Source organism: Salvelinus fontinalis, chromosome 1 (assembly GCF_029448725.1).
Source record: "Salvelinus fontinalis isolate EN_2023a chromosome 1, ASM2944872v1, whole genome shotgun sequence".
In the NCBI taxonomy this organism is placed as follows: Eukaryota; Metazoa; Chordata; class Actinopteri; order Salmoniformes; family Salmonidae; genus Salvelinus; species Salvelinus fontinalis.
Genome location: NC_074665.1, coordinates 63,019,008 through 63,037,741, shown reverse-complemented (window position 1 = coordinate 63,037,741; position 18,734 = coordinate 63,019,008). Strand labels below are relative to the sequence as shown.

General features: G+C 42.5%; 1 pseudogene; it reads left to right on the top strand.

Moving 5' to 3' along the window:
- Window positions 1-4,913: 4,913 nt before the first annotated feature.
- On the top strand, window positions 4,914-18,721 carry LOC129859534 (sideroflexin-1-like; annotated as a pseudogene).
- Window positions 18,722-18,734: the final 13 nt, after the last annotated feature.

Genomic DNA, 18,734 nt, shown 5'->3' with positions numbered 1-18,734 from the left:
GCTCACACACTACCCTCTTCGGGTCATCCGGGTGTGGCGAGGACAGTGCGGGGTCTCAGGGAGAAGTACTGGTGGCCCACCTTGGCTAAGGACGTTAGGTTCTATGTCTCTTCCTGTTCGGTGTGCACCCAGAGTAAGGCTCCTAGGCACCTTCCTAGAGGGAAGTTACAGCCCCTCCCCGTTCCACAACGGCCATGGTTTCACTTGTCAGTGGATTTCCTGACCGATCTTCCACACTCTCAGGGAAACACCACGGTCCTGGTTGTTGTGGATCGGTTTTCTAAGTCCTGCCAACTCCTCCCGTTGCCCGGTCTCCCTACAGCCCTACAGACTGCGGAGGCGCTATTTACCCATGTCTTCCGGCACTACGGGGTCCCGGAGGACATCATCTCTGATCGAGGTCCCCAGTTCACGTCCCGGGTATGGAGGGCGTTTATGGAGCGTCTGGGGGTCTCAGTCAGCCTGACCTCCGGTTATCACCCCGAGAGTAATGGGCAGGTGGAGAGAGTGAACCAGGAGGTGGGTAGGTTTCTGCGGTCATATTGCCAGGACCGGCCAGGGGAGTGGTCTAGGTACGTCCCATGGGCGGAGTTGGCCCAGAACTCACTCCGTCACTCCTCTACGAACCTATCACCATTTCAGTGTGTGTTTGGCTACCAGCCGGTCCTGGCACCATGGCATCCGAGTCAGACCGAGGCTCCTGCGGTGGAGGAGTGGGTGCAGCGCTCCAAGGAGACCTGGAGAGCCGTCCAGGAATCCCTTAAGCAAGCCGGTGGACGGCAGAAGAGCAGTGCTGACCGCCACCGCAGTGAGGCCCCCGTGTTTGTACCGGGGGACAGGGTCTGGCTCTCAACCCGAAACCTACCCCTCCGGCTTGCCCTGCCGGAAGCTGGGGCCGGAAGCTGAGGACTGCTGAGTTCAGGTCTCGTCCCAAGGATGATAAGGATGATTTTGGCACAGTGGGAGTGAGATTTGCCGAGAAAATGGATCCGTGCTTTTTGGTTGATACATATGTGGTGTCAGGTTGGGTGGAGGAGAGGTTGGGGACTGTTGAGTTGGGTTAGGTAGGCTCCGGATTACGAGATTAGTGCTTTGCTCTCCGGAGCAGGGCGCCGTTGAAAGGAGTAATAACAGGGGTGGCATTAAGTATTGAGGAGCTGTTGAAAGTGAAGATTCCCAATGTCTGTGACACCGCTGTTTGGTGAGATGTAGATATGGTGGGGAAACGGAGAAGAAATTATATGTCATGCTGAGTTTTTTTAATTATTATTATTATTTATTTTTTTATCCCCTTTTCTCCCCAATTTTCGTGGTATCCAATCGCTAGTAATTACTATCTTGTCTCATCGCTACAACTCCCGTACGGGCTCGGGAGAGACGAAGGTCGAAAGCCATGCGTCCTCCGAAGCACAACCCAACCTAGCCGCACTGCTTCTTTAACACAGCGCGCCTCCAACCCGGAAGCCAGCCGCACCAATGTGTCGGAGGAAACACCGTGTACCTGTCCCCCTTGGTTAGCGCGCACTGCGCCCGGCCCGCCACAGGAGTCGCTGGAGCGCGATGAGACAAGGATATCCCTACCGGCCAAACCCACCCTAACCCGGACGACGCTAGCCCAATTGTGCGTCGCCCCACGGACCTCCCGGTTGCGGCCGGCTGCGACAGAGCCTGGGCGCGAACCCAGAGACTCTGGTGGCGCAGTTAGCACTGCGATGCAGTGCCCTAGACCACTGCGCCACCCGGGAGGCCCTGGCATGCTGAGTTTTGATGCAGAGTCTTTAGCAGATAAGGTCAAGGTAGGAAGTGTCAGGTATCCCGTGAGAGTTTATGTTATGAAAATATTATGGTGTTTTAGGTGTCAAGGTTATGGGCATAGTGCAGCAGTGTGTAAGAGGGAGATGCCTAGGTGTGCAGGAGGGCATTTTTTATTTAACTAGGCAAGTCAGTTAAGAACAAATTCTCATTTACAATGACAGCCTGCCAAAAGGCAAAAGGCCTCCTGTGGGGATGGGGCCTGGGATTAAAAATACAAAATAAAATATAGGACAAAACAGACAGCACGACAAGAGAGACACCACAACGCTACATAAAGAGAGACCTAAGACAACATACCATGGCAGCAACACGTGAAATCACAGCATGGTAGCAACACAACATGGTAGAAACACAACATGTTAAAAACACATGGCAGCAGCACAACATGTTAGCAGCACAAAACATGGTACAAACATTATTGGCACAAACAACAGCACAAAAGGCAAGGAGGTAGAGACAACAAAACATCACGCGAAGCAGCCACAATGGTCATGAGACGAAGGAATATGTGGTACACACATCGGTGGAGAAAATTGTGTGTTAGTTGTGGGGGTGATCATGGAGATCAGAGATGTCCGGTGAGAGAAAGGCTGATTGAGGTTGCCAGGGTTAGAGTAGTAGAGAAAGTGCCGTATGCTGACACATGGGTACAGGGTGAGGGATCCTGAGTGGATTTATGTGAGTAGGCAGAGATCAAGAGAGTGATGGGAATAATATGTGCTTCAGTAAAGTGTGATTTTTAGCATTCATAGCCATGGTTGTTAATTGTACTGCAGAAATGGGTTGAAAGTCACAGAAAATAGAGGTTTTGGTGGCAGCGGCAGAGAAGTACTTTAGATTGCAAAGATTTACTGCAGAACCGTTGTAGGCGGTGTTTTACCTTATCTAGTCGTCTGGAGTAGGACTAGCCTGTTTGGGCTGCAGGGGCAGTATTGAGTAGCCGGATAAAAGGTGCCCATTTCAAACGGCCTCGTACTCAATTCTTGCTCGTACAATATGCATATTATTACTACTATTGGATAGAAAACACTCTCTAGTTTCTAAAACTGTTTGAATTATATCTGTGAGTAAAACAGAACTCATTTTGCAGCAAACTTCCTGACAGGAAGTGGAAAATCTGAAATCGATGCTCTCTTCTAGGGGCTGCCTATAAAGGTCCTTGATATTTATTAGAATACATGCACTTCATACGTCTTCCACTAGATGTCGACAGGCAGTGAGAGTAGAAATTGAGTGTATAACTTGATCTGGGCTCGAATAAATGCTCTTTGTATGACGTGTCACCAGTTTCCTGTTTTCTGGACAGCGCGCGAAGGGACCTGGTTTTGCCTTCTGTACAGCTGTCGTTATAGACGACTAATATCTCCGGCTTTGATTTTATTTGATACATGTGACAATATCATCGTAAAGTAATAAAGTCAATATAGTTTTATTAGATTATTGAAATTTTTCAGGACGTTAGGCGTGTTGCGTTGTCTGCGTTTGTTAGCCACTTTGCTAGCTTTCCGTGCTAATTGACTCGAGAAGAGGACATTCTAAATCCAAACAACGATTGTTCCCAACAAAGGACCCCTTGTACAACATTCTGATGAAAGATCATCAAAAGTAGGACCCATTTTATGATGTTATTTCATATATCTGTCGAACATGTTGTACTAGTATGTTGCGGCCAGGTTTTGGGCAAGCTCTCGCCATAACGTAAACTGCATATCTTAATGAAGTTATTTTTAGAATTCTAACACAGCGATTGCATTAAGAACTAGTGTATCTATCATTTCCTATACAACATGTATTTTTTAGTTATGTTTATGAATAGTTATTTGGTCAGAATATGTGAGTGCCAGAAAAATATCCGGACGTTGTGGGAAAAAGATGCTACGTTAGCACAATGTATAACCACTGATTTCAGCTCTAAATATGCACATTTTCGAACAAAACATAAGTGTATGTATAACCTGATGTTATAGGACTGTCATCTGATGAAGCTTATCAAGGTTAGTCAAAAATTATATATCTTTTGCTGGTTTGTTACGATCGCTAACTTTTGCTGCTGGGGAATGGCTTGTGTTTCTGGCTATTGTGGTAAGCTAATATAATGCTATATTGTGTTTTCGCTGTAAAACACTTAAGAAATCGGAAATATTGCCTGGAATCACAAGATGCCTGATCTTTCAAATGTTTTATGATGAGTATTTAGGTATTTGACGTTGGTGTCTGTAATTACTCTGGCTGCTTCGGTGCCATTTCTGACGGTAGCTGTGATGGTAGCTGCAATGTAAAACTGATTTATAGCTCAAATATGCACATTTTTCGAACAAAACATAGAATTATTGAATAACATGTTATAAGACTGTCATCTGATGAAGTTGTTTCTTGGTTCGTTTGGTTGGTTCTTGGTTAGTTAGGTTGGCTTTGTGCATGCTACCTGTGCTGTGAAAAATGTCTGTCCTTATTTGTATTTGGTGGTGAGCTAACATAAATATACGTGGTGTTTTCGCTGTAAAACATTTTAAAAATCGGACATGTTGGCTGGATACACAAGATGTTTATCTTTCAAATGCTGTATTGGACTTGTTAATGTGTGAAAGTTAAATATTTCAAAAAAATATATTTTGAATTTCGCGCCCTGCATTTGAAGTGGCTGTTGTCATATTGTGCCCGGCTTCGGGCTTGCAGCCATAAGAAGCTAGATAAGGTAAAATACTGGAATGTGTGGTTTTTGTTTTTTTAGAGAGGGCTAATAGGTGGTAGGTGGTATATGTGTGGTATATGGCCAATATACTATGGCTAAGGGCTGTTCTTAAACACAACAACGCGGAGTGCCTGGATACAGCCCTTAGCCGTGGTATATTGGCCATATACCACAAACCTCAGTTCCTTATTGCTATTATAAACTGGTTACCTACGTGGTTAGAGCAGTGAAAATAAATGTTTTGTCATACCCGTGGTATACGGTCTGATATACCACAGCTGTCAGCCAATCAGCATTCAGTGCTCGAACCAGCCAGTTTATAATATTGTATCAAATAATATAATTAGGTAGGCCGTGAATGGCACCCGTACAGTAGGTGGCGGTGTATGCACCTAAAAGTTGGATGGGATCCGCCAACGAAATCCCAAAGAATAAGTCACTGTTTTTCAGGTCTCTGCAAGGTGTGTAGCGTGAGCACAGCTTGACATTGAAACTAGGTATGTTTTGGTGATTTTATTGACAGTGTGTTACATGTTGTAAATGTGTAGCTAGCTCGAGCTAACAGAAGACGCTAACGTTCGGTCGTTTCCTTTTTTTTTAATACGTACGCTAGCTAGCTAACGTTAGTGGTTGTATTTTAATTGCACATAGTAAGAAGGCACCGTGTTCGTTCACAATATAGTAATTTATATCAAGACAGTGTATGTCAGCCTCACATGCTACAATATTGGACAAGCAAACTGATGGTCAAACATTAGCTACCTAAACTTAAGCATGCTATTGTGAGCTTCCTATTTTAATAACGTCAACTGCACTTATATCGCTGCGAGACGCAGGTTGATTTGTATCCATCTACTATATACTGAAAATTGTAGATAACGTTACACTTCTAGCTTGGTCTTCCTTTCTCCTTTACTTGTCGTGAGTGTCAGGCACCAATCACATGTGTTATTGCATTAAAGCTTGCCTTGGGTTCACTGTAATTTTAGGGTACAGTCATTTTTTACAGTAACATATCGATGCGCCATATCGGACGCTATTCGAATTTTTTTTATGGAAATAAACGGATGTCCATGTACTTTACCCAACTTCTTTTGTTAGTTCTAACGAGGGAGTCGTCTGGTAAAAACGAATTATCGGTCAAGTTATCAACGCATTGGCGAACAGTCTGATTTCACTCTAAATCTATTGAGCAACAATGAAAGTATCGACGCCTGCCACTTCATGGGACTCAATTCTCATTTACAGAATGTGGATATTTATATGTGCACTATTCTCAGGAAGATAAAGCATAATAACAAGCAAATGTCTTGATATTTGTTTCCTAAAAGCCTTGATTATATTTAAACCATATGTTATTATTAACTAGTTACAATACTATCAACAATCAAAATTATAGTAATTAGGAAAATAATAATTCTAACCTGTCTAGCTTTTTTCAGTTCACATTAGCATCAAACAAACATTCTAGCTGCATTTTACAGTTTAGCATTTTCACTTGGACAATTTAGTTTGAATTCTATTGCAAAATTGAGAGGCATAAGAACAGAAAACCGCTGTGGTTAAATCACTTTTATTAGAATAACATAACTAAACCCTCCACATCCCACCCACCCCAAAAATTATTTTAAGTGATTTGTTTTTCAAGACCTACACCATGTGCATATACAGTGCATTCGGAAAGTATTCAGACCCTTTACTTGTATTTAAATAGTCCCCCCCCAGCATTGAGTCAGCGTTGATGTTATGTTTCTCCTGTCCAGACACTGTTCTTGTTTTGTCTACTTATTGTTAAATCTACACCCAGTACTTGCTTCTAGTCTCCCAGCATCTGTCGTTACAGAACTATTACACTGAGTCTTCTTGGGTATGACGCTACAAGCTTGGCACACCTGTATTTGTGGAGTTTCTCCCATTCTTCTCTGCAGATCCTCAAGTTCTGTCTTGTTGGATGGGAAGTGTCGCTGCACAGCTATTTTCAGGTCTCTCCAGAGATGTTTGATTGGGTTCAAGACAAGTCTGGGCTCAACAGTCCAGAGTATCTTGTTTCTCATTGTCTGAGAGTCCTTTAGGTGCCTTTTGGCATACTCCAAGTAGGCTGTCATCTGCCCTTTACTCAGGAGTGGTTTCCATCTGCCCACTCTACCATGAAGGCCTGATTGGTGGAGTGCTGCAGAGATGGTTGTCCTTCTGGAGGGTTCTTCCATCTCCAAAGAGGAACTCTAGAGCTCTGTCAGTGACCATCGGGTTATTGGTCACCTCCCTGACCAAGGTTCTTCTCTCCCGACTGCTCAGTTTGGCTGGGCGGCTAGCTCTAGGAAGAGTGTTGGTGGTTCCAAACTTCTTTCATTGAGGAATGATGGAGGCCACTGTGTTCTTGGGGACCTTCAATGCTGCAGACATTTTTGGTACCCTTCCCCAGATCTGTGCCTCGACACAATCCTGTCTCGGAGCGTTACGGGCAATTCCTTCAACCTTATGGCTTGGTTTTTGCTCTGACATGCACTGTCAACAGTGGGAACTTATAAAGACAAGTGTGTGCCTTTCCAAATCATGTCCAATCAATTGAATTTGCCACAGGTGGACTCCAATCAAGTTGTAGAAACATCTCAAGGATGATCAATGGAAACAGGATGCACAAGTCTCATAGCAAAGGGTCTGAAAACTTATGTAAATAAGGTATTTCTGTTTAATTGTAATACATTTCTAAAAAACACTTTCGCTTTGTCATTATGAGTATTGTGTGTAGATTAAGGGGGGGGGGTGATAATTTAATCCATTTTAGAATAAGGCTGTAACGTAACAATGTGGATAAAGGGAAGGGGTCTGAATAGTTTCCGAATGCACTGTATAATAATGACCATGTGGGAACATCAACCCTAACCCTATCAAAGTGTGTATCAATTTTACTTTTTTAGTTTAATAAAATAATTTCTCACTGATATGAAAAATAAGGTCCTAATGCTTCCAAAACCATACCGCAAGCCACGTGTGTTAATGTTCAGATTGAGCATCTGGGCTCTTAACAAGACTACCCCGTACAGAGGACACCTTCATCCAATGTGTAATGCAATGGAACTGAGTGTCATGAATCATGATCAAGGGCTATACCGGTTAGTGATTACCCTCGCCATAACGTTTTAATAACTGCGGGAAAGCAGTACTCGGCAGGTGGGGGTGAAGGACACTGCCAGTGTCCTAGCTAGCTAGTAGCCTCAATGGCAGTGGGCACGGCATGTATTAAGTGACACATAGTGGGCGAAGCATGTAGTGGGCGTGGCATGTAGTAAACGTGGTCTGCAGATAGACCCTTCAGCTAGAAAGACCTCTGTTTATCATCTGATTACCTAGGAAACCAAACATCATGATAACTCTAGTTGCTGAAAGCTTTTCATTCCTCAGTTTGTTTATTGTTGTACTGCAAGGCTCTGATGTAGCCTTGGTCAGATGATGCATAGCCTAGATGTGCATGTAAAAGACAGCCAGTAACTTAGGCCTATTTGCAAACTGTGTGCTGGACTGGTCATCTTTTTAATTCAGGTTGAATTAAGGCCTAAAATGCTAAAAGAAAGTTCAGGATGCCAATGTAATTCGCATCAATAATTTTTAGACTAATAATTTCGGCGCAAGCTAATTCGTCAAGAGAATTTGGATAAGGCCTGACTTTTTGTATTCAACACTCAAGTATTATGATTTTGAGGAGGAGACTAGAGGTGCAGTAGGCCCCTCCAATCACTAGGATTGTTTTGGCCACAGAGGAAGTGAGAGCTATAAATGCATCGGAGAGGTAGGGGGCTTACCGTGCTATCAAGGCTTAGGCCTAGCTGGGGAGGAGGACTTATCTTTTTAATTACGTTGAATTTGTCCACAAGGTCTATTTTCTCTTTCTTTTTGCCCCCCCCCCCCCAAAAAAAATGTCACTGAAGAAAGTCTTGTGTCAAATGTGCAGAGAACTAAACCCAGGCCTAACTAACATATGTTTCTGTTAACCGGTCCCAAAGTAAACAAGGATGTCTGGAGTTCTGTCCCTGGACATTAACATCAAGGAGCCACGATGGGACCAGAGCACGTTCATGGGCCGCGCCCAGCACTTCTTCTTCGCCACTGACCCCAGGAACATTCTAAAGTCCTCTGAGACCCTGGAGGATGCACGGGTTACTGTGAAGAAATACAGGTACGGTGGGAGGAGAGGGAAGGATGGGTGAGGATAAAGTGGTGGAACGGGTGGGTGGAACTGTTGTCAAGTGAGATGCTGAGAACACATGGGTCACTGTGGAAAATGACAAGTATAGATGGAGGAGAGGATAAGGAGGGGTGAGGTCTTGGGAAGGAAAATTATGATACCTTGGAAAGCTACTGCATTACTCCTCCTCTCTGTACGATGGGGTGTGTGGTGCCTGGGAAGGAATTCCTTTACATTATTGGAAGCATCAAACCAAAAATCTATTGATTCTGTGGCTCGACATGTATGAGCATGGAAACAATCTATAGCAGTGTCTCTGAACTAAAGAGTTCAAGAAGTTAGCTAGCTGTCGTTATAACCTGACCCCCCCCCCCCCCCCCCCCCCCACGGCATAATAAGAGAAAGAAACAAACAACATTTGACAGACAGACAACTAATTAGGCTTGGCCTGTAGGCTGGAACATCTGGCCTACTGGTTTCTCCCTTACACCAGAGATGAACTGAAAACACAAAAATAAATATGTAAGACTAAGCTGTGTCTTTGTTATGAACAAATGCAGAAATGGGCACATTCCTTTAAAACAACGGATGTACTTATATTATGCTTTATGCTGAATTTGTGTCAATCATTCATTCATTGTTTAAAGAGTTTGATGTACTTGTGTCCAGGTTAGGAGTGGTGAAGCCAGGTCTGACAGAAGATGAGCTGTGGAGAGCCAAGTACATCTATGACTCTGCCTTCCACCCTGACACCGGCGAAAAGATGGTGGTGGTGGGACGCATGTCTGCCCAGGTCCCCATGAACATGACCATCACCGGCTGCATGCTCACATTCTACAGGTACTACTAGGGTGTATTCCGTTTTCAATTTAATACATGTTAAATACAATTTGTGTGTAGCATAAGATACAGAACAGGTAAAAAACAATCCCAAAATATCACATGGTGAAATTGTCTGAGAGAAATGCATAGATTATGTTAAATAAATTCAGCATGTTAAAATGGTAATTTTACTCACTTAGTCAGGACACAGCTATTGTGGATGACATGGATAGTTCTGAATAACTCACCCTCTACATTCCAGCTCAGAGGGCAAGACCAGAGTAGCATACTGCAGCTAAATCTCGTTTTACCACGGAATTAGGTCAATCTGCATTCTGTGTTTTTGCAGCCTGTATGAAATTATCTGTAGAGCGCTCTGCACCTTGAGGCTGTTATCTCTAGTGCAGTTCAGGTTGTTGATGGAGGACCTCCGTGTTTAGGAATGTGACTGCTTTTCTTGAATTGCTTATAACTATTTTATGTTTTTATGCATTGTATTTGTATGATTTGTGTACATGCAGGGCTCCCTTGAAAAAGAGGACTTGGTCTCAATGGGATTTCCCTGCTAAAATAAAGGTTATATTTTTTAAAGTCACACTGTAACACCATTATGTAAACATTGCACAGAAGTGGAAAGTTACATTTTTAGCTGTTTTACAAGTCATGATTTAGCTTTGTTTTCTAGGAGAAATTCAAACAATCTGCCTCAATGAAATATCAGAAATTATTCATGCTTATTCTCACTTTCCTTGTACTCCTTCTTCTCTCATCTTTCCCTTTCCCTACCCTTCTCTCCCATGTTTACATAATTTCGCCTTTCCATATCCCTCCCTTTTATCTCCCCTTTCTGTAATCCCTTTAACATCTCCTACCTTCTCTCCCCCCTCTCACCCCTTTTGACCCTCTTTCCCCCCCCCACATTCCCATCACCTCTCTCCTCACCTCTACTCCTCCAGGACGACTCCAGCCGTTGTGTTCTGGCAGTGGGTGAACCAGTCCTTCAACGCTGTGTCAACTACAGCAACTGCAGTGGAGACGCTGCCCTCACCACCAAGTAGGGACTGGGACCACTTACACCACAACCACATTACTAAACCAGCCCTACAGTACCTGTAACTGGCTAGTACTATGGTGCATCTCATAGCCTTAGCTACTGTATCTCCCTCTCCTCATCTGCTTTCCTTCATCAGTACTGATCTGAAAGGACATGGATAGGTCTAGTTATTTCAGATCAGTGCAGATAAAAGGAAGGAGACATGGAAAGGGTGTTACTTTAAACTATTTAGATGCACCTACTTTAACCAGGACACATGCGGAATGAGAACAAGCAATGCTGGTGCTTCTCAGTTTATATGGAAAGAGCATGTAAAGACTGGGGACCATTTTAAATCATTATTACTGTGGAGAGATTCCTGAACTGTACATCATCACGTCTGCCTGACTTGTCAAGTTTTGCAATAAATATTGCTTATGATTTGAATGCATGTATTCCGTATGCATTGTGACCATGTGCATTGTGACTTGAGACCTCTATCTGTGTATTAGATAAGACTAGATTCTGGAAAATGCTTGGAACAGGAACATTATTGAGGCTCAGTAAATTGTTTTAGTAAGATGCTAAGATGTAAATGTGTGCCCCTATGTTCTCTCAGTCAGTTGGCTGCAGCGTACATCAGTGCCACCACAGGAGCTGTAGTCACAGCCCTGGGACTCAAGTCTCTAGCCAAGGTACTGGACTGTCTCTGGATCATCTTAGTTTAAGTTGATTTACACTTCGCTTTGCATTTTAGCTCCATGAAAAATCAACATTGAGACAAACTCCGTCTCTCTCCCAGCGCCTTCCCAGCCGCCATGAGCCGGTTCGTCCCTTTCTTTGCTGTAGCGGCTGCCAACTGTATCAACATCCCCTTCATGAGGCAGAGGTGAGCTAGAGTTTAAAGACACCACAACCAATGTTCCCTCTAAGCTGTGGGCGTGCCCCAGGACTGCCCATGCAGAGAAGCACGAGATTAGAAAGTTGAGTGAAGTTCAGAATTTTCCCCCTTAGTTAACACTATCAGCGTTTCCCTTTACTGTGGGAATTGTGATTGAATCAACACATTATCCACTTTCAATGCAACGTACCTAGGGATGTCCCAGACTCAAAAAAATCTTGGTTGACCGAGAGTCATCTGTTTCGAACAATCGATGGTCAAATTTTAAATCGTGTATTTTTCCATATATGGACACTTCCTATGTGTTTTAATCAAATCAGCTATATGCACTGAGCTTGTCTGATGCTTTAAGCTCTCTGTTTGATTAAATAATGAAGACACACAAATGACTAGAGGGAGTGCGACGGCAATTGATTTGATTGTGCCGGGCTTAGTAAAAAAATATAATATATTTTACATTGAGTGACTGACTAGTTACGTTGTGTATCTCTCCTCCCTGCTGCGGCGACTACCACAGAACATCACAGTGTTAATCTCGCTGTCCGTGTTGCTGAAGCTGCAACATAATTACAGCCATTTCTGACAAGTTTTGTTACCGAAATCCCTCTTTTGTTTAGGAAAAACATTCCCTCAACCCTTGCTCTCTTTAGGTGACACATGTATGCATTGCATGCACATAACCAATAGGGCCTGATTTTATAGCGATCAATAAATTGGTTATAACAAACTCTGAACACTGTAACACGTGACAGCAAAATGGATGCAGAGGACGTGACAAATAAACTCGAAACAGGGAAATGTTTACTGGTTGCTCAGGAGGTAAAGGGGAAGTCAGACATGTGGAATAAATTTGACTAGTTGCGGAAAATACTGGAGATCAAGAAAAAGAAGGTAAGGAGCAAGCACTGTGTGCTTATTGTGTGTGCCAAAAACAGGTGCTGTTTTTCTGATCGTTTGGAACAATGTAAACAACACTAAATAAATTAGATTAAAACAACACTAAAAACAGTCTCATGCATTCGTGAATACAATTGCCGAAATGGAACGATTTATTGTTTACACAAATTATTCAAGGATTGCTTTATTTTCTTTTCAAACTAAAATCTTTGATTGCATTTCAAATCATGAATGACTCGTATGCAACAATATCCTGGTTAACTTTGGACATAGCAACATGATTTGGCTGAATTTCATTCTCTCCTTATGTCCCTTTTCTTAGGGAGCTGAAGTACGGCATTCCAGTGACAGATGAGGAAGGGAACCGGTTAGGAGAGTCAGTCACCGCTGCCAAGTCAGGCATCATCCAGGTGGTGGTGTCCAGGATTGGCATGGCTGTGCCAGCTATGGGTAAGCACTGTGTTTCGGACACAATGTGACTGACCGCCTGGATTTGGACTGGTGTTTTTCTACAATGGATGAAAGTAGAGACTCCGCGCTACAAAATTGTGTATCAAACACTGCACTAGAGGAACAATGGGGAAGTAATTCTGCTTTGAACGTTGATGAATTTGTAACCCTGCTTTTGAGAAAATGGCCCTTCAATGTTTTAGTACACCTACTGGAGAGCTTTTTGTCTACACCTATTCAGCATCGTTCACACCCTCTTAAGCCTTAGCCCCACCCATTTCTTTAAGAATGAATGTGTGAGGCCATGTCCTAAACAGAGTTAGTAAGGTAGTGTAGTAAACTACTAAAGATTTCAAGACGAAAAGTGGTGAAAGTAGTAGCCTACAATAAGGAAAAACTCCAGTTAAAAATACACGTATCTAGTCCTTGGCCTATATCCTAATATGACTTTGGTGCAGGTCATGTTCTTGATATTACCATCTCTGATAAACGCACACTATATCAAATTAAATCAGTGTATTTGTCAAATGCACAGGATACAGAAGGTGTAAATGGTACAGTGAAATGGTTATTTGCATAGGAAGTGTCCACATAAAAAATATTGTGTAATTATTAGATGATGCTTACCTAGACACACTTGTCTAAATTGATGGATCGTGTGAAAGAAATGTTATAACCAACCCAAGCCACATCTAGCTAAGTGGATGGGTCATTATTGTCTAGCTAGCTAAACGATGAACCATAATCTCAACCCATACTATTAGCAATACAAACATATTGTCATAGCTAGCCACTATGCATGAAATGCTGTAGTATGAATCTGCAAGTAGCTAAAGCTAACAAACTAAGTTCATTGTTAGCTAATTAACATTAGGCTATAGCTAGCAATTCAAATGGCTTCCTCAGATACAAATAATATTACTACACAGATCATACACATAGCATTAGCTAGCGAGCCAGCACGCTAACATTCGCTAGCTAGCCAACAGTATGCTTTAACTTGCAATGAAAATGACTTTCTGACTAAATTAGAAACTTATAATATCTGAAAATGTAGCTAGACTCTTACCCATATACATGGATGAACGCTTCACGGCAGACTGGAAACCCTTTAGCTAACTAAGACGTCCTGTGTTTCCTTTTCGTTTGTACAGCTTGTTTGGTCTGCGTTGTGTCAAGTCACACAGGTTCACACTGACCATGTGCAGAAAGTAGTCCATCACAACTTTTCCCCCACTGATCTTTGTCGATAGCACCGGCTAAATTCGGGGCAGCAATGTTGTTGTGGGCAGTAGCAACACTTTTGCAGTTCTCCATGGCTAAGGTAATGTCTTTCAAAAAAGCTCCGGTAGCAAGGATTATCTACACACACCGAGCAGCTCATGTTTGACTGAAGTGTGTTACATGGCAGACCAATCTGAACTTCTCTCGCTCGCCATGTCCAGCCCATCCATTATCTCAGCCAATCATGGCTAGCGGGAAGTTTCCTGTCTTTCTGTGGCTAAACAAACTAGGCTTGCGATTTAACAATTGTATTCGTATTTACAGATGTTATACAAGTTTAAGGCACATGAAACTTAACATGTTCCAGAAGGCATTTCTGCCAAAAAACGCATTTTATAAAATAAAATATGTGTTGCCTCTTGAAAGTCCTCATTGTTTTCTCTCTCTCTCTCGGTCTGTCCACAGCTATCCCACCTGTGATAATGAACGCCCTGGAGAAGAAAGCCTTTATGAAGGTAATGTTACAAGAGACGAATGGATGCCTGTCATGCTCTCAACAGTCAGTGGGTTTACTGGAGCCTGTACTACATACAGTGTGTGTGGAGGATAATCTGTGGCATGTAGCCACTGTTGTACTAAGCCTACCCTCTATTTGGAGTTCAAAACACATAATTAAATAGTGTCATTCTATGTGGGGTTCAGCCATGTAAAATATGCTACTTGTTTGTTGGTGTCATGAGAAGCCAGTGGAAATCCAGGCTTTTGTCGTGTCTGATATCCTGTGTTGATTCGCAATCTCTAGCCTGGTCCCGGATCTGTTTGAGCTGTTTTGTCAATGACCATATGAGTAAGCACAAACAGATCTTGGACCAGGCTTGTTAAGCTCTTCAATACTGTCAGTGTAATGTCTATATACTGTCAGTTGGTTTCATAAAAAATGCTTCAGCTTGGAGCTTTCACAATTTCTGTCTCTGTTCTCTCCTCAGCGCTTCCCAGTCCTAAACGCCCCAGTACAGGTGGGTCTAGTGGGTCTGTGGTAAGTATCTATAGTTAATGATACTGTAGTCTGCGTTGGTCTAAGGGAGTAATTTTCCTCTCTCAATGACATGCGCTGGAAGCAAACTAACCATAACATGAATACTGCACGTCACGATTGTATTCCACGTACTGCTTGTATTGCACTGTTTACAAAACTTCCTTTTCTCTTTCAGCCTTTGCAACTACTCTGTGCTGTGCCCTCTTCCCACAGAAGAGGTCAAATATGGCCATATGTTATATACCTTAGCTATAGACAGTGGATCTGCTTTTCTTTAACATAACAAGATTGTACACTCTAATAATCAATGTATTTTTCTCTCTCTGTTTCTGGCCCCTTTTCTCTCCCTCCCCCTCTCTCTCTGTAGTTCTATGGCTGTGAGCAGCCTGGAGACAGATCTTCAGGAGAGGATACTACATAGCAGTCCCCACACTTCTACTGTCTTCTTCAACAAAGGCCTTTAGGACCACACAATAACACCCACCACAGGTAATCCCTATCTGCTGGTTGGACCCCGCTACTACAGCTCAGTGGAAACAACTGTAAGGTCAAAGAGAATATTATATTTATGCATATTTTTTATTTACCTGTTTGTTTATGATGTTCTAGGCTTTTTTATTTTTTATTTGGGAGAGATGATAGTGAGGGGTGTGTTTCAGTCCTACAAAGTTGCTTCCTTGTATGAAATGATGGAATAGGTGGTGAAAGCCTACCAGTCAAATTTTTCTGATTGTACACTGAACTAAAATATAAAAGCAACATGCAACAATTTCAACAATTTTACTGAGTTAAAGTTCATATAAGGAAATCAGTCAATTTAAATAAATAAATTAGGCCCTAATCTATGGATTTCACAAGACTGGGAGCAAGGCAGGCCCACCCACTGGTGAGCCAGCAGCATACCACCCTGCATACCACTGCTGGCTTGCTTCTGAAGCTAAGCAGGGTTGGTCCTGGTCAGTCCCTGGATGGGAGACCAGATGCTGCTGGAAGTGGTGTTGGAGGGCCAGTAGGAGGCACTCCTCACTCCTTTTCCTCTGGTCTAAAAAAAAATATCCCAATGCCCCAGGGCAGTGATTGAGGACACTGCCCTGTGTAGGGTGCCGTCTTTCGGATGGGACGTTAAACGGGTGTCCTGACTCTCTGAGGTCATTAAAGATCCCATGGCACTTATCGTAAGAGTAGGGGTGTTAACCCCGGTGTCCTGGCTAAATTCCCAATCTGGCCCTCAAACCATCATGGTCACCTAATAATCCCCAGTTTACAATTGGCTCATTCATCCCCCTCCTCTCCCCTGTAACTATTCCCCAGGTCGTTGCTGCAAATGAGAACGTGTTCTCAGTCAACTTACCTGGTAAAATAACGGTAAAATAAATAAAAAATAAAAAATAAACTTCAGGGTGCGGTGCTCCATTTCTTCACTAGGTGGCAGTTAGACCAACTATTACACATTTCCATTGTGTTTTTGTGTGTTTGAGAGTTGACTTTGAATGTAGTAGTCAAAACCACCCATCAGTATTGGCCCGGTTGATTTTAGTAAGGCTCGGTCACCTAGCCTGGTACCAGATTTGTTTGCTGTCTTGTCAGGCTATAGATCACCTCTTCCTCTGTCAAAGTCAGTATAGAGCTCCACAGTTGAGGTCATAATACCCATAAAACCTAGTGGTCAAACAGGGAAATGGTTCCAATTGTTTTTTCACCATTCAATTTTCTCATAGGGGATTTTAGAAACATTTAAATTAAGGACTGTGTTTTGTGCAGGCTTTACCTAGCGTGACGTTTTGATAACCATGTACATCTCTCGCACAAGGTGACTTTTATCAATCTATTCATCTCTATTTACTCTGATTCAAAAATGCTAATTAGCGTCAAAGTAGACATCATGCAAAACTACAAATACCTGCAAGCTCCTTCACGTCATCTCTAGCTGACGCTAACATTAGATAGTTAATCCAGAGATTCTTACCTTTGCCTCGATTCGGCAGTCTCGTCCAGATCATCATGGCATTTGTAGTTCTTTATGATAGCCACATTAGCATTTCAGTTTTCGGGGGTAAATACAGGCGACTATATTGATAAAAGTCCCTATTGTCCGAGAGATTTACATAGTTATCAAAACATCATGCCAGCGTAAGCCTACACGAATCACAGCCCTTATTTTAACGATTGGAACCAGTTCCGTTTAACCGCTAGGTTTTATGGGTATTATGGCTCATACTGGGGTACTCTATGGCATGCCTACCATCCCACTGTGCTTGGTAGTTGTAGATCACGTCTCTCAATTAAATCCGATATTTAACAAGACATTTCACTGTAATGGACGTCAGTGGTCATGAATGAATCTCCTCCTCTCACAGACTTTTTATTCTATTGCTCTATTTTTAGAAATGACTCCACATCGCCTGGTCCCAGTTCTGTTTGTGCCGTCTTGTTTAGTGGGACAGTGAAGATAGAATTTGGCAAGATAACACAAACAGATCTGGAACCAGGCTAGATTCCTCATACTTTTCAGTGCAAATGTTTATCATCATCCATAGACAATCAGATGCACCGCAGCAGTGTTATTATGGCCATACAGTAAACATTGCTACATTTATGCCATGGCTTTCAACTGCAAATACCAGGGTTGCAGTTAGTTCCATTTCAATTGACATCCTGGTAGATACTGGTTCATCTGTACTGTACATAAGCACACATGCAGAGTAAATGGATATTCCACAAGTCACATTAATTCAATTTTTATGTCCATAATTGAATATAATACCATGTATTTCATGAGCAAGTTGACACCATTGTAAAGCTAACTCATTCACTTGCCTATTACTATATAAAGACACCCCATCGTTATTGTATCTTGGGGCTTTGGGGGGTTCTGTTGTATCTTGGGTAAAAGTGGCCTGCAATTGGGTGCTATGTAGTAACCAATGTAAAGGGTGGGGGTGTGGGGTACCTCTTCTAAATGTATCGAAAATATAATGTGCTTGACAATGCCTATGATATAAACAGTCACAGCTTACTATTATGAGTTTATAGTAAGTTAGTTATCCAGCAGCTGCTAGCTTTATTTAATCATTGCCATTTAGTTGTTTTCTGGTCCTTTTGGTGGGGAGGGCAAGGAAATGTGATTAGAACAAAAAATGAACCTAGAGCTAGATCGTGCTGATAAACATGCAAGGCTTGCGATTGATTGTACTATTCATTTAGTCAAGGCAAAGATGTGCTGTGTATCACACAGAGCTACAAACCTAGCCAAGGAAGAGACGAGGTTGGGAAAGCAGAGCTTAAGTTTGTCATTGCTTAAGTTTTATTTGACTAGCATCTACCAGGTTATTCTCATGCAATAACTTTCATGTTAAATTTATCTCAAGGTTAGCTTCGGCATGTCATAGAATATGGTCTCAGCAGCACATTGAAGGCACAACACTGAAGACAATCTATGACGTCGCTACACTCCATGAATGGTATGGATGTTTCATGTCAATGTGTGTCCACGTACAGTAACTCTTGTACTGTTGTTCAATACCCATGTAGTTTTCAGTATTGGAATTCACTACCTTGATTGTTTTTCCCCCTCCATGTTTTATTGCATTGGAAGTGTTATGTCACACCTGAACTATGTAATATGTATTTACTCAGAGCTATAGAATAAAGTGATTGAAATGAAATAATTATTTTATCTGA